This window comes from Stenella coeruleoalba (assembly GCF_951394435.1).
Source record: "Stenella coeruleoalba genome assembly, chromosome: 20".
Classification (NCBI taxonomy): domain Eukaryota; kingdom Metazoa; phylum Chordata; class Mammalia; order Artiodactyla; family Delphinidae; genus Stenella; species Stenella coeruleoalba.
In genome coordinates, this window is record NC_137166.1 from 54121881 (window position 1) to 54133438 (window position 11558).

Genomic DNA, 11558 nt, shown 5'->3' on the forward strand with positions numbered 1-11558 from the left:
GAGGGGGCCACTCGTCATCGCGGGGCGCGGGCCTCTCACTATCGCGGCCTCTCCTGTTGAGGAGCACAGGCTCCAGATGCGCAGGCTCAGCAGCCGTGGCAAACGGGCCCAGTTGCTCCGCTGCATGTGGGATCTTCCCAGACCAGGGTTCGAACCCGTGTCCCCTGCATCGGCAGGCGGACTCTCAACCACTGCGCCACCAGGGAAGCCCTCAGTCATATTTAAAGTGCCCCAGGCGATTCCAATCTGGATCCATCATTGAGCATCGTGACTCTGAGTCCCCCCATTCCTGAGGGCTGAGATCTGGGCTGAGGGTGAGGTCTCTGCTCTGCGTGGGGATGGATCAGGGCTGGTCTGTGACCTGCAGGGGATCGTTGGGTCCAGCTGAGGTGCCCGCTGCTGCTGGGTACGTGAGGGCCTCACCTGGAGGGGAGCGAGGTCTGAAGAAAGGGTGGGAAACTCACCTGTTGGTCTCTGTGTGGGAGTTACTGTCCTGAGCCCCTCCTGGGACAGTGGGCAGCAGAGGACTGTCTGTTCCACATGCTGAGGGCTTCCCTGTGTGTGTGGTGGTGACTCAGGAAGGGGGTGTGTTGATTCTGAGCATTAAACAGCATCTTTTCCACTTTCAGGATAGACCTCTAAACATTCATTTTGTCTAAGGAAGAAGCCCTTAAGAGGTGAAAGAGGAAAGAACTGGAGTCTGCAATGGCTCTTACTCAGGTAATGTCATATTCTCGGTTGGTTTTTCTGTCTGTCCTTCCTCAAATGCCCTTCTTTGGACTCGGTAAACTTGTCTGACTCTGAAGTATCCTGCCTGACACCTGTACACGCACCGTCCCCCAGGTCCTTCCCTCAGGGCCTGTCATCTCCACTTAGATCCCGTCTCCCCATGACCCAGTGACCTGGAACTTGTGAAGAGGCTCCACTGGGTGTAGTCCTGGGCAGGGCTTCACCCCCATGGGTTTAGTCGGGGTGTCAATGCCATTGGCCCGCAGCAGCTGCTTAGGGGCCCCATCTGGATGCACCGTCTGCTCTCTGTAAACCAGGATCTGGATGGTGCACGTGAAAGTCGGGCAGTAATGTGCACAACACCTGGTGAGATCTGGAAGTCAGGCCAACTAGGGGTAATTTGTTCTGACTTATTCAAAGGCCATTGAAGCTAAGTGGGCAAGTCACTGACTGAATCTTAATGACTGGGAATGGAATGGAAAGTTCAGAACTAGACATCAGTGATAGAGGGTGTTTTATTCCAGCCTGGAATTTGAACCATGAAGTCAACCTAAACCTCTGACCGTTGGAAATTCTTTATATCACTTTCATCACCTCCATTCCTGAGAGGTTGTCTTTTTACTCTGTGGATTGTATCTTTTGACACATAGTATTTACCTTTGATGCAGGTTAAGGACCAGCTTTATTTTTTTTCTTGTAGATATCTAGTTTCTCAGCACCATTTGTTATTGAGACTGTCCTTTCCCATTTGTTTAGTGTTGGCACCCTTTTCTATACATTTTTCCATATATTCCAGGGATTGTTTGAGTTTTCTAATCTGTTCCATTGGCTTATGTATCTGCGTTTATGCCAGTACCACATCATCTTGATTACTTTGTAATATGTTTTGAAATCTAAAACTGATGGGCTTGGTCGATGGCCATGATCTTCAGGTGCAAGTGCTTCCAGCCCTGGCCCCGCCCCGGACAAGGGTGGCTGCCTGCTGGATCACTTCGGTGAATGTAAAAGCTTTAAAGAGAATTTCATGAAGTGTCTCCAGGGCAATAGTTTTGACAATACTTTGCAGAAATGAATCAAAACAATATATTTAGAATGTAGGATGGAGAGGCAACTGATGTTACAAAAACCCCTGGAAAAACTGGAATTTGGAGATTTGTTTGTTTTGTTTTCTTTTCTTTTTGGCCATGCAACGTGGCATGTGGGATCTTTGTTCCCTGACTAGGCAACGAACCTTCATCCCCTGCAGTGGAAGCACTGAGTCTTAACCACTGGACCACCAGGAGGTCCTGGGGTTTGGAGATTTGCTAGATGGAAAATCAGAGAGAAAAACTGAACCTTGATGGGAAGAAGACTGCAGGACAGTGTGGGGTCATCTGGACGACGTCGCCCCGCTGATGACCTTGCCACTCCAAGGGCGTGCTTGTAGGTACTGTGGCACAGGAAGGGGCTTTGCGGATGCCCAAGAGATGCCGTTGAAATCAAGATAGACACCCCACCCTGGCTCATCTTCTAGGAATCCCCAAAGGATTTTGGAAAACCATTGTCCCTTTTAGATTCCCATTTTCCCCCAGGTGTGTTAGGTTTTCTCATTAAGTCCTAGAGTGTGACAGGGCCCCCAGGGAGGTAAGGTGCCAGGTGACATCTGCGTAGTGAATGGAACTTTGGGCTCCTGTGTGGTGCTGGATTCACATCACAGGCTCTGTGTCTTTTCAGTGCTCGTGTGCTAAATGTTCACGATTAGCGGTCTGTTACGTAGACAGAGAGTGTCAGGAAAACTTTTTGTAGCAAATGGTTTCCTCTTCATACTCATAAATATATATGCCCTTTATTTCTTTTTTTGCGGGGGCGGGGTGGATGCTGCGCTGCACAGCATGCGGAATCTTAGTTCCTTGACCAGAGATCAAACCTGTGCCCCCTGTGGTGGAAGCGTGGAGTCTTAACCACTGGACTGCCAGGAAGGTCTCTGACCTTTATTTCTTTTTTTATCTTTTCTTTTTTTTTTTTTAACAAAAATAGAGGACAAGTTCAGAAGTGGGAAATGGTCTGGCTTTTGAGATATCTGACTTCTTGCTTTTTTTCTGGTGATGCCCGAGCACCAGGTATCTTTCTAACCAAGTGTCATTTTCTGATTTGTATCAGACTATGTTTGTAAAACTGGATGTTTAATTTCAAGAACTCATTTGTTGTAACTGCAAAAAAAAATGAAAATAAAAATGACTGACTCTATCTTCTTTTTCAAGAGTATTTTGGATATTTGGGGGTCCCTTGAGATTCTGTTAATTCTATAATTTTTAAATTTTTTAATAAATTTTATTTATTTATTTATTTATTTATGGCTGCGTTGGGTCTTCGCTGCTGCGCACGGGCTTTCTCTAGTTGCAGTGAATGGGGGCTACTCTTCATTGAGGTCCGCTCCCTGTTAATTATAGCGTGATTTTTCCTATTCCTACAAAAATTGCCCTTGAAATTTTCATAGGGATTCCATTGAATCTGTAGGACACTTTGGGTAATTTGGCCATTTTAAGAATATTAAAATTGGACTTCCCTGGTGGCGCAGTGGTTAAGAATCTGCCTCCCAATGCAGGGGACACAGGTTCGAGCCCTGGTCTGGGAAGATCCCACATGCTGCGGAGCTACTAAGTCCGTACGCCACAACTACTGAGCCTGCGCTCTAGAGCCCGTGTGCCACAACTACTGAGCCTGCGCTCTAGAGCCCGTGTGCCACAACTACTGAGCCTGCGCTCTAGAGCCCGTGTGCCACAACTATTGAGCCTGTGCTGTAGAGCCCACGTGCTGCAACTACTAAAGCCCGCACGCCTAGAGCCTGTGCTCCACAAGGAGGGAAGCCACCGCAATGAGAAGCCCATGCACCGCAACAAAGAGTAGCCCCCGCTCGCCGCAACTAGAGAAAGCCCGCGCACAGCAACAAAGACCCAACACAGCCAAAAATAAATAAATAAATGAATTAATTAATTAAAAAATATTAAAATTGGAATATTCTAATCCATGAGTACAGGGTGTGTTTCTATTTATTTGTATCTCCATGAACTTCTTTTAGAACGTTTAGTAGTTTTCAGTGTACAAGTCTCTCAACTCCTTGGCTAATTTTTTCCTAAGTGTTCTATAGGACTATTCTCTAATTTTCTGTTGACCTTGTTCATTGTGTATAAAAGTGCAACTGATTTTTGCGTGCTGATTCTTTATGCTGCAAGTTTTCTAAAGTTGTTTTTTGAGGAAGTAGTTTTCTCGTGAAATCTTTTTGGTTTGTGCATACAAAACCTTGTCACCTACAGAATAAGAAAATTGTACTTTTTCCATGTGGGTAACTTTGAGTTTTTGGTTTTTGTCTTACTGTTCTAGATAGGGCGTTTAGTATTTTCTTGAACAGTAGTGCAGAGTGTGCATCTTTCTCTTTTGTTGCTGTAAAGATTTAGTAATGCGGACTTCCCCTGTAGTACAGCTTACAGTGCCTGGTGTAAATTTTGATAATTTTGATATGTTTTTTTTTTAATTTATTGATTGATTGATTGATTGATTGATAGATAGATAGATAGCTGTGCTGGGTCTTCGTTGCGGTGCCCGGGCTCTCTCCAGTTGTGGCAAGCAGGGGCTACTCCTTGTTGCCATGCATAGGCCTCTCACTGTGGTGGCTTCTCTTTGTTGTGGAGCATGGGCTCTAGGCGTGCAGACTCAGTAGTTGTGGCATGTGGGCTCAGTTGCTCCGCGGCATGTGGGATCTTCCTGGACCAGGTTGAACCTGTGTCCGCTGCATTGGCAGGCAGATTCCCAACCACTGCACCACCAGGGAAGTCCTGGCATGGTTTTTGTTTTGTTTTGGTTTTTGGCCCTGCTGCGAGGCATGTGGGATCTTAGTTCCTTGACTAGAGATTGAACCCGTGCCCCCTGCAGTGGAAGCACAGAGTCTTAACCACTGGACCACGGGGAAAGTCCCTGGTATGTTAATTTTATAATTAATTAATTAATTAATTTTTGGCTGCATTGGGTCTTTGTTGCTGCACGCGGGCTTTCTCTAGTTGCAGCGAGTGGGGGCTACTCTTTGTTGCGGTGCACGGGCTTCTCATTGTGGTGACTTCTCGTTGCAGAGCACGGGCTCTAGCCATGTGGGCTTCAGTAGTTGTGGCACTTGGGCTTCAGTAGTTGTGGCTCACGGGATCTAGAGCGCAGGCTCAGTAGTTGTGGCACACAGGCTTTGTTGCTCCACAGCATGTGGGATCTTCCCAGACCAGTGCTCGAACCTGTGTCCTCTGCATTGGCAGGCAGATTCTTAACCACTGCGCCACTGGGGAAAGCTCTCTTGTATTGTCTTTGACTGGCGTTGGTAGTAGAGTAATTCTGGCCTCATAGAGTTTGAAACTGTTCCTTTTTCTTCATTTTGGGGGGGAATAGTTTAAGTAAATTTGTTCTTAATGGTTTTCAAATGTTGTCTTGAATTCTGAAGTGAATATATCTGGCTTTCCTTTGTTGAATTGTTTTTGATTAGTGATTCCATCTCCTTTCCAGTTACTTGTTTGTAGAGGTTTTAATTTCTTCATGGTTCTGTCTTGGTAGTTAATGTTTCTCTAGGAATTTATTCATTTCTTCTAGTTTATCCAATACTCAGGGATAGAATTTTCATAATATTTTCTTCTAATTTTCTTGATTTCTGTTGAATCAGTTGAAATTATTTGTAATGTCCACTCTTTCATTTCTGATTTCAGTAATTTGAGTCTTTGCTCTTTTTGTTAGTTATTCTAGATATGAGTTTGTCAATTTTGTTATTCTCTTCAAATAACCAACTTGTGGTGGTGTGATTTTATGTAGTTCTTTTCCCCTATTTTATTGATCTCTAATCTAATTCTTTCTTCTATGTTCTGCTAGTTTATGCATATTTTGTACTTGTAAGATCTTTTATTTTGTTTTGGATTTGTTTTTTGAAATTAGTTTTCGTACACTTGATAAACCACAACCTTTTCTTTGTACTTTTAAAATTTTCTCTTTCCCTTACTTATCGAAATTTAATTAATATATATCATTGTATAAGTTTAAGGTGTATAGTGTGAACTTTTCTTGCAAAATAAGTACCTCAGTGGGGTCTTTACTACATTCACCTGTGACATAATTACAGTTTTTTTATGTGTCTTGGGAACATGTAAGGTCTACTATCTTATTGACTTTCAAGCATATAGTATAGTGTTGATAACTGTAAGTACCATGGTGTACATTAAATTCTAGAACTTTCAACTTACAGCAGGAAATGTATTCCTTTGACTAATATCTCCCCATTCTACCAAGTCCCAGGATTTGATAACCAGTATTTTTGTCTTTGTTACTCTTTGGTTCTTTTTTTTTTTTTCTTTTCTTTTTACACATGAGTTACATCATTCAGTACCATCTGTTCATTCTCTGTGAATTACTTTACGGAGCAGATAACCTCATTGTTCCTCTGTGTTGTTAAAAATAGCAGAATTTTTTTCTTCTTCCTGAGTAAATGGTACTACATTCCGTATATCTGCTAGATTTTTTTCGTTTGATATGTTCCCAATAGTGTAATTTCTGCACTATATAATAACTTTGTTCTTTTTAAAATCGTTTGAAGAAGTTTTATCCTATTTGATTTTTTGTATCTGTATGTTTGTGTATGGGATAAATTTATCCATCTCCATTCGATGGCCTCTTCCAGCTTACCTTCAGGTTTCAGTAACAACATTCTTACACATCTCCCGGAATATTATGTGTGTTCTTTGTGAATATATGCATGGAAATGGGACTTACGGAGTATTTAGTTTGATACCTTACACAGCAAATAATGTAATAAGTGTAAACCTGCTTTGTTTGTACTTTGAACTGGTTTGCAAGACAGAAATAGAGACACAGATGCAGAGAACAAACATATGGACACCAAGGGGGAAAGGGGGTGGTGGTGGTGGGATGAATTGGGAGATTGGGATTGACATATGTATACTAATATGTATAAAATGGGTAACTAATAACTTGCTGTATAAAAAATAAATAAAATGAAGTTAAAAAAAATAGATGCAAGTGACAGCGTACTATGCACACTGTTTTATACTTAAATTTTTCATTAGTATATATCTTGGAGATAATTCCAGGACATATAATTTAAAAAATTTTTTTATTGCTAAGAGAAGAAAAATTTTTTCGTCGAGGTTACATTTTTCTGGGGGAGGTATGGCAAAGGTCTTATCCTTTTGTTTACCTCAGTGGTATCATTCATGAAATTCCAGAGTGGTTGGTTTAAGGTCACATTCCTGGGAGGGGTGTAACTGCAATAAAGTCTTGTTTTGCTGTCTTTGGGGCAAATGACCACTTTGGGACTGTTTTATTTTTTTCAACACTCCCTAAAACCTGTCCCCCATTCATGAATATGCAGTACATGGCATGCACCTTGATCTACATTATGGGAAAATAGGAATATAGTAAGCACATGCGAAATATTAGAAAAATTAAAAATCATACGATCTCTTATGCTTGAATCGCTCAGGGAAATAATTTGAAAATATCAATGTTCATGAGTTTTAAAAACGAACAATATCCAAGAGGAACTTTTTCCTTTGAGAGATAAAGTAGAAATTTCATACATTCACTACCCAAACATTCTTTATTTTTGGTAATGTGCACTTGTAACCATTCACTGGAATAGGGTGGAACCCCATCCAAAGTTTTGTTTCGTCATTGAGGTTGATGCTAACATTAAAGTGTTATGCGAATATTTGTTACATACTTCAGCTGTCTAGCGGGACAGGGGAGACTTCCAAGGTGTTTTAAAATGGTTTGAGAGAACGGAATGGTGACTGGCTTGGTGTGTTAATGTGATTACCGGGTGAGGCTTGATGGAGGATACACTTGCGGTTTGAACTTTCAGTTTGTGTCACAGGATGGAGCCATCAGGCTTCTTTATCAGCTTGCCCACATAGGCTGGATAGGAAGAGGTTGTGCTTATTCGGTGTCAGTAGTGAAACATCAAAAGCTGGAGTCAGATTGTTCAATTAAATGCAATATTTACTCTTGAACCTCCTGGTTTCTTGGTTAGGACACACTATACGCTTCTTCATGCTAATAATGTTATTACATTTTTTTTTTCTCCTGCAGCAGACATGCTGTTCAATTGGGTTGTTGAAAATGCTTGTAAAATACTATTTTAAAAAATTGGCTAAATACATTTACCCTGTTTAATAAAAATTAATGTGTGTGGGGCTTCCCTGGTGGCGCAGTGGTTGAGAGTCCGCCTGCCGATGCAGGGGACGCGGGTTCGTGCCCCGGTCCAGGAAGATCCCACGTGCCGCGGAGCGGCTGGGCCTGTGAGCCATGGCCACTGGTCCTGCGCGTCCGGAGCCTGTGCTCCGCAACGGGAGAGGCCACAACGGTGAGAGGCCCGCGTACCGCAAAAAAAAAAAAAAAAAATTAATGTGTGGAACTGTTTATTGGATAATATAAATAGGCAATTTCATAGAAGAGCAATTATCCAAGGGCTATTAAAATTTTCATTTCAAATAACGTTACTAAGCAATATGTTACATGGTTTATTTTCTACTGTAATAATTTTTGTTTTTATTTTTTTATTTTTCTAAAGATATTTATTTATTTGGTTGTGCTGAGTGTTAGCTGAGGCATGGAGGATCTTTGTTGCGGCATGCGGGATCTTTTAGCTGTGGTACGCGGGATCTTAGCTGCAGCATGTGGACTCTTAGTTGCAGCCTGCATGTGGGATCTAGTTCCCTGATCAGGGATCGAACCCGGGCCCCCTGCATTGGGAGTGCAGAGTCTTAACCACTGGACAGTCAGGGAAGTCCCTGTGGTTTTTTTTGTTTGTTTGTTTTTTAACATCTTTATTGGAGTATAATTGCTTTACAATGGTGTGTTAGTTTCTGCTTTATAACAAAGTGAATCAGCTATACATATACATATATCCCCATATCTCTTCCCTCTTGCATCTACCACCCTCCCTATCCCACCCCTCTAGGTGGTCACAAAGCACCGAGCTGATCTCCCTGTGCTATGCAGCTGCTTCCCACTAGCTATCGCTTTTACATTTGGTAGTGTATATATGTCCGTGCCACTCTCTCACTTTGTCCCAGCTTACCCTTCCCCCGGCCCCGTGTCCTCAAGTCCATTCTCTAGTAGGTCTGCGTCTTTATTCCCGTCCTGCCCCTAGGTTCTTCATAACCATTTTTTTTTTTAAGATTCCATATATATGTGTTAGCATACGGTATTTGTATTTCTCTTTCTGACTTACTTCAGTCTGTATGACAGACTCTAGGTCCAACCTCACTACAAATAACTCAATTTCGTTTCTTTTTATGCCTGAGTAACTGTTGTGTTTTTTAAAATACACTTTTTCCTTAGCATTATTTTTTCTTCCCAGACATATTCCATTTTTTAAAAATGTATTGCTTTTTTGAAAACTAAATTTATTTATTTTTGGCTGCGTTGGGTCTTTGTTGCTGTGCGCGGGCTTTCCCTAGTTGCGGTGAGCGGGGTGGGGGGGGCTACTCTTCGTTGCGGTGCGCGGGCTTCTCATTGCGGTGGCTTCTCTTGTTGCGGAGCACGGGCTCTAGGCTTGCAGGCTTCAGTAGTTGTGGTTCATGGGCTCTAGAGTGCAGGCTCAGTAGTTTTGGCACCTGGGCTTTGTTGCTCCGCTACATGTGGGATCTTCCCGGAGCAGGGATCAAAGCCGTGGCCCCTGCACTGGCAGGCGGATTCTTAACCACTGCGCCACCAGTTAATCCACATCTTCCATTTTTACAACAAGGGATGCATAAATCAGTGAGTTGTTTTCCGATTCTTGTGACATGAATACGTACATAACTCAGTGAGTTATATAAAGTAGGTGCACTGTAAACATGATAAAAGAGCATTCCTCTAGGCGATCAATTTAATGAAAGAACTAGAATGGGGAGATGGGGAGATGAAATCTTTTAATTTGGGAATTGGTATGGTAAAGTGCTTGAAAATCAAGATTGTGGAAATGAACAAGGATGCAGTGAACTGAATGAGATTATAAGGATGAATAAGATAGAAAGACCCCACAATTCCAAGTATAGTTTGTGACAACGAGACAGTCTCCATTGCCAAAATGCCTGGAAGCCATTCTGCCACTTCTCAGTGGAAGGTATTCACATTCAGGGCCATTACATTTTGCAGAGAAAATAAGATTTGTGCTACGTATATATAGCATGACAACTGACACCCAATATCCTCCACTTAGGACTTGATCCTGAGCAAAAAGAAAATATTTTCTTTGGAAAGGCGATCTTCAGTCTGATTTATATTATATTTCGTCATTATCCCACTTCAGGTAAGAGTTATTGTTATTAAGGGTTTATGCCTAATAACTTACTAAATTTTCATCTCTCAGAAAAGCACTAATATTTATTCTCATTTCACAAATGAAGGATTTTAGGACAAACACAGATTTAGACCCATTCATTTGCATCCCAGCAAGTGACAGAATCGGGAATTGAATCCAGGTTGTCTGGTTTCAGTGACAAATTGCTTAATTATGTTGCTACACTAACAAGACTAATTATTTCTATCCTTCCATAACTCAACATCTGTACTTAATTTGTTAGTATCTGTTGACTCTTTTAAATGACTTAACTGCAAATATAGTTGTGGTTATGATAACGTTCTATAACATCTATACAGGCATACCTCATTTTAGTGCCCTTTATTTTATTTTTTAAATTATTTTTTTATTTTTGGCTGCGTTGCGTCTTCTTTGCTGTGCATGGGCTTTCTCTAGTTGTGGAGAGCGTGGGCTACTCTTTGTTGCAGTGTACCAGCTTCTCATTGCGGTGGCTTCTCTTGTGGAGCATGGGCTCTAGGTGTGCAGCCTTCAGTAGTTGCAGCACGTGGGCTCAGTAGTTGCGTTACGCGGGCTCTAGAGCCCATGGGCTTCCTTAGCTATAGGTCATGGGGTCTAGAGCGCAGGCTCAGTAGTCGTGGCACATAAGCTTAGTTGTTCTCCAGCATGTGGAATCTTCCCGGACCGGTGCACGAACCCGTGTCCCCTGCATCAGCAGGCGGACTCAACCACTGCGCCACCAGGGAAGCCCTCTTCTTCATCTTGATTAATCTGGAAGTAATGCAATTTGTAACTTTCTTTGGTGATAGCACCTACCTAACGTACGTAACCAATCTCGGAGATTAGTCTTCTTCAGATATTTTTTGGTGAGATATTTCAGATACCTTTTGGAAAAAGACACCTCAGAAGTTGCGGTAATCTTGCTTTTGCTTTTGATTGTTACAACGCCTCCACTAAGATTCCCAGTTTTTCCATTCAGTTTGATTCTCTCCTGAAGAACCTGCTCAAAATTGGCAGCATCCATGATTCCATCTTGTACAGGATGGGTACAGTCAAGAGTAAACTTAAGGACCTGCTTCTTTTGGTTTTTTAATTGCCCCCCTTTGCCACAAGCTTTTTCAGGGGCTCCAAGGCGGCCGCGGAGGCTGGAAGGTCGGAATATCCGTTCTTTAGGGTTTCAGTATGAAATAACCATTCTACATAGCTAGAGTTCTTTTTTTAATGCACATTTTCATTTGTAATACAAAGAAAAATCCAGTTTTTATTTCCTTAAAGTGCTTATATTAATTGCAACTGCAGCAAATGTTCCAGGCTCCAATCACCGCCCCACAGCTACCACTTGGAGACCCAAATTTCCAGAGCTCTGAATTGCTTCAGCCTCACTAGCGGGACGTGCGAGAAATCTGTTGGCAAAAAAAAAAGCTTTTTATTTAATCTGTTTTTAACTTACGAAGAATCTTCTTAGTTTTTGCAAAACCGGCCCATACAATTGCACGCTTTTACC

At 42.2% G+C, this 11558-nt stretch overlaps 2 protein-coding genes across 2 annotated transcripts in view; both read right to left on the bottom strand.

Annotated features, from left to right (window-relative positions):
- LOC307178866 (uncharacterized protein) overlaps positions 1 to 557 on the bottom strand; it is a 342766-nt gene extending 342209 nt beyond the window's left edge. Inside the window, exon 1 of the mRNA XM_079907496.1 lies at positions 465 to 557. The gene's annotated coding sequence lies outside the window, so the exon portion shown is untranslated. The remainder of the gene's footprint in view (positions 1 to 464) is intronic.
- LOC307178861 (uncharacterized protein) overlaps positions 1 to 11558 on the bottom strand; it is a 389700-nt gene that overhangs the window by 183240 nt on the left and 194902 nt on the right. The gene's annotated exons all lie outside the window — the stretch shown is intronic.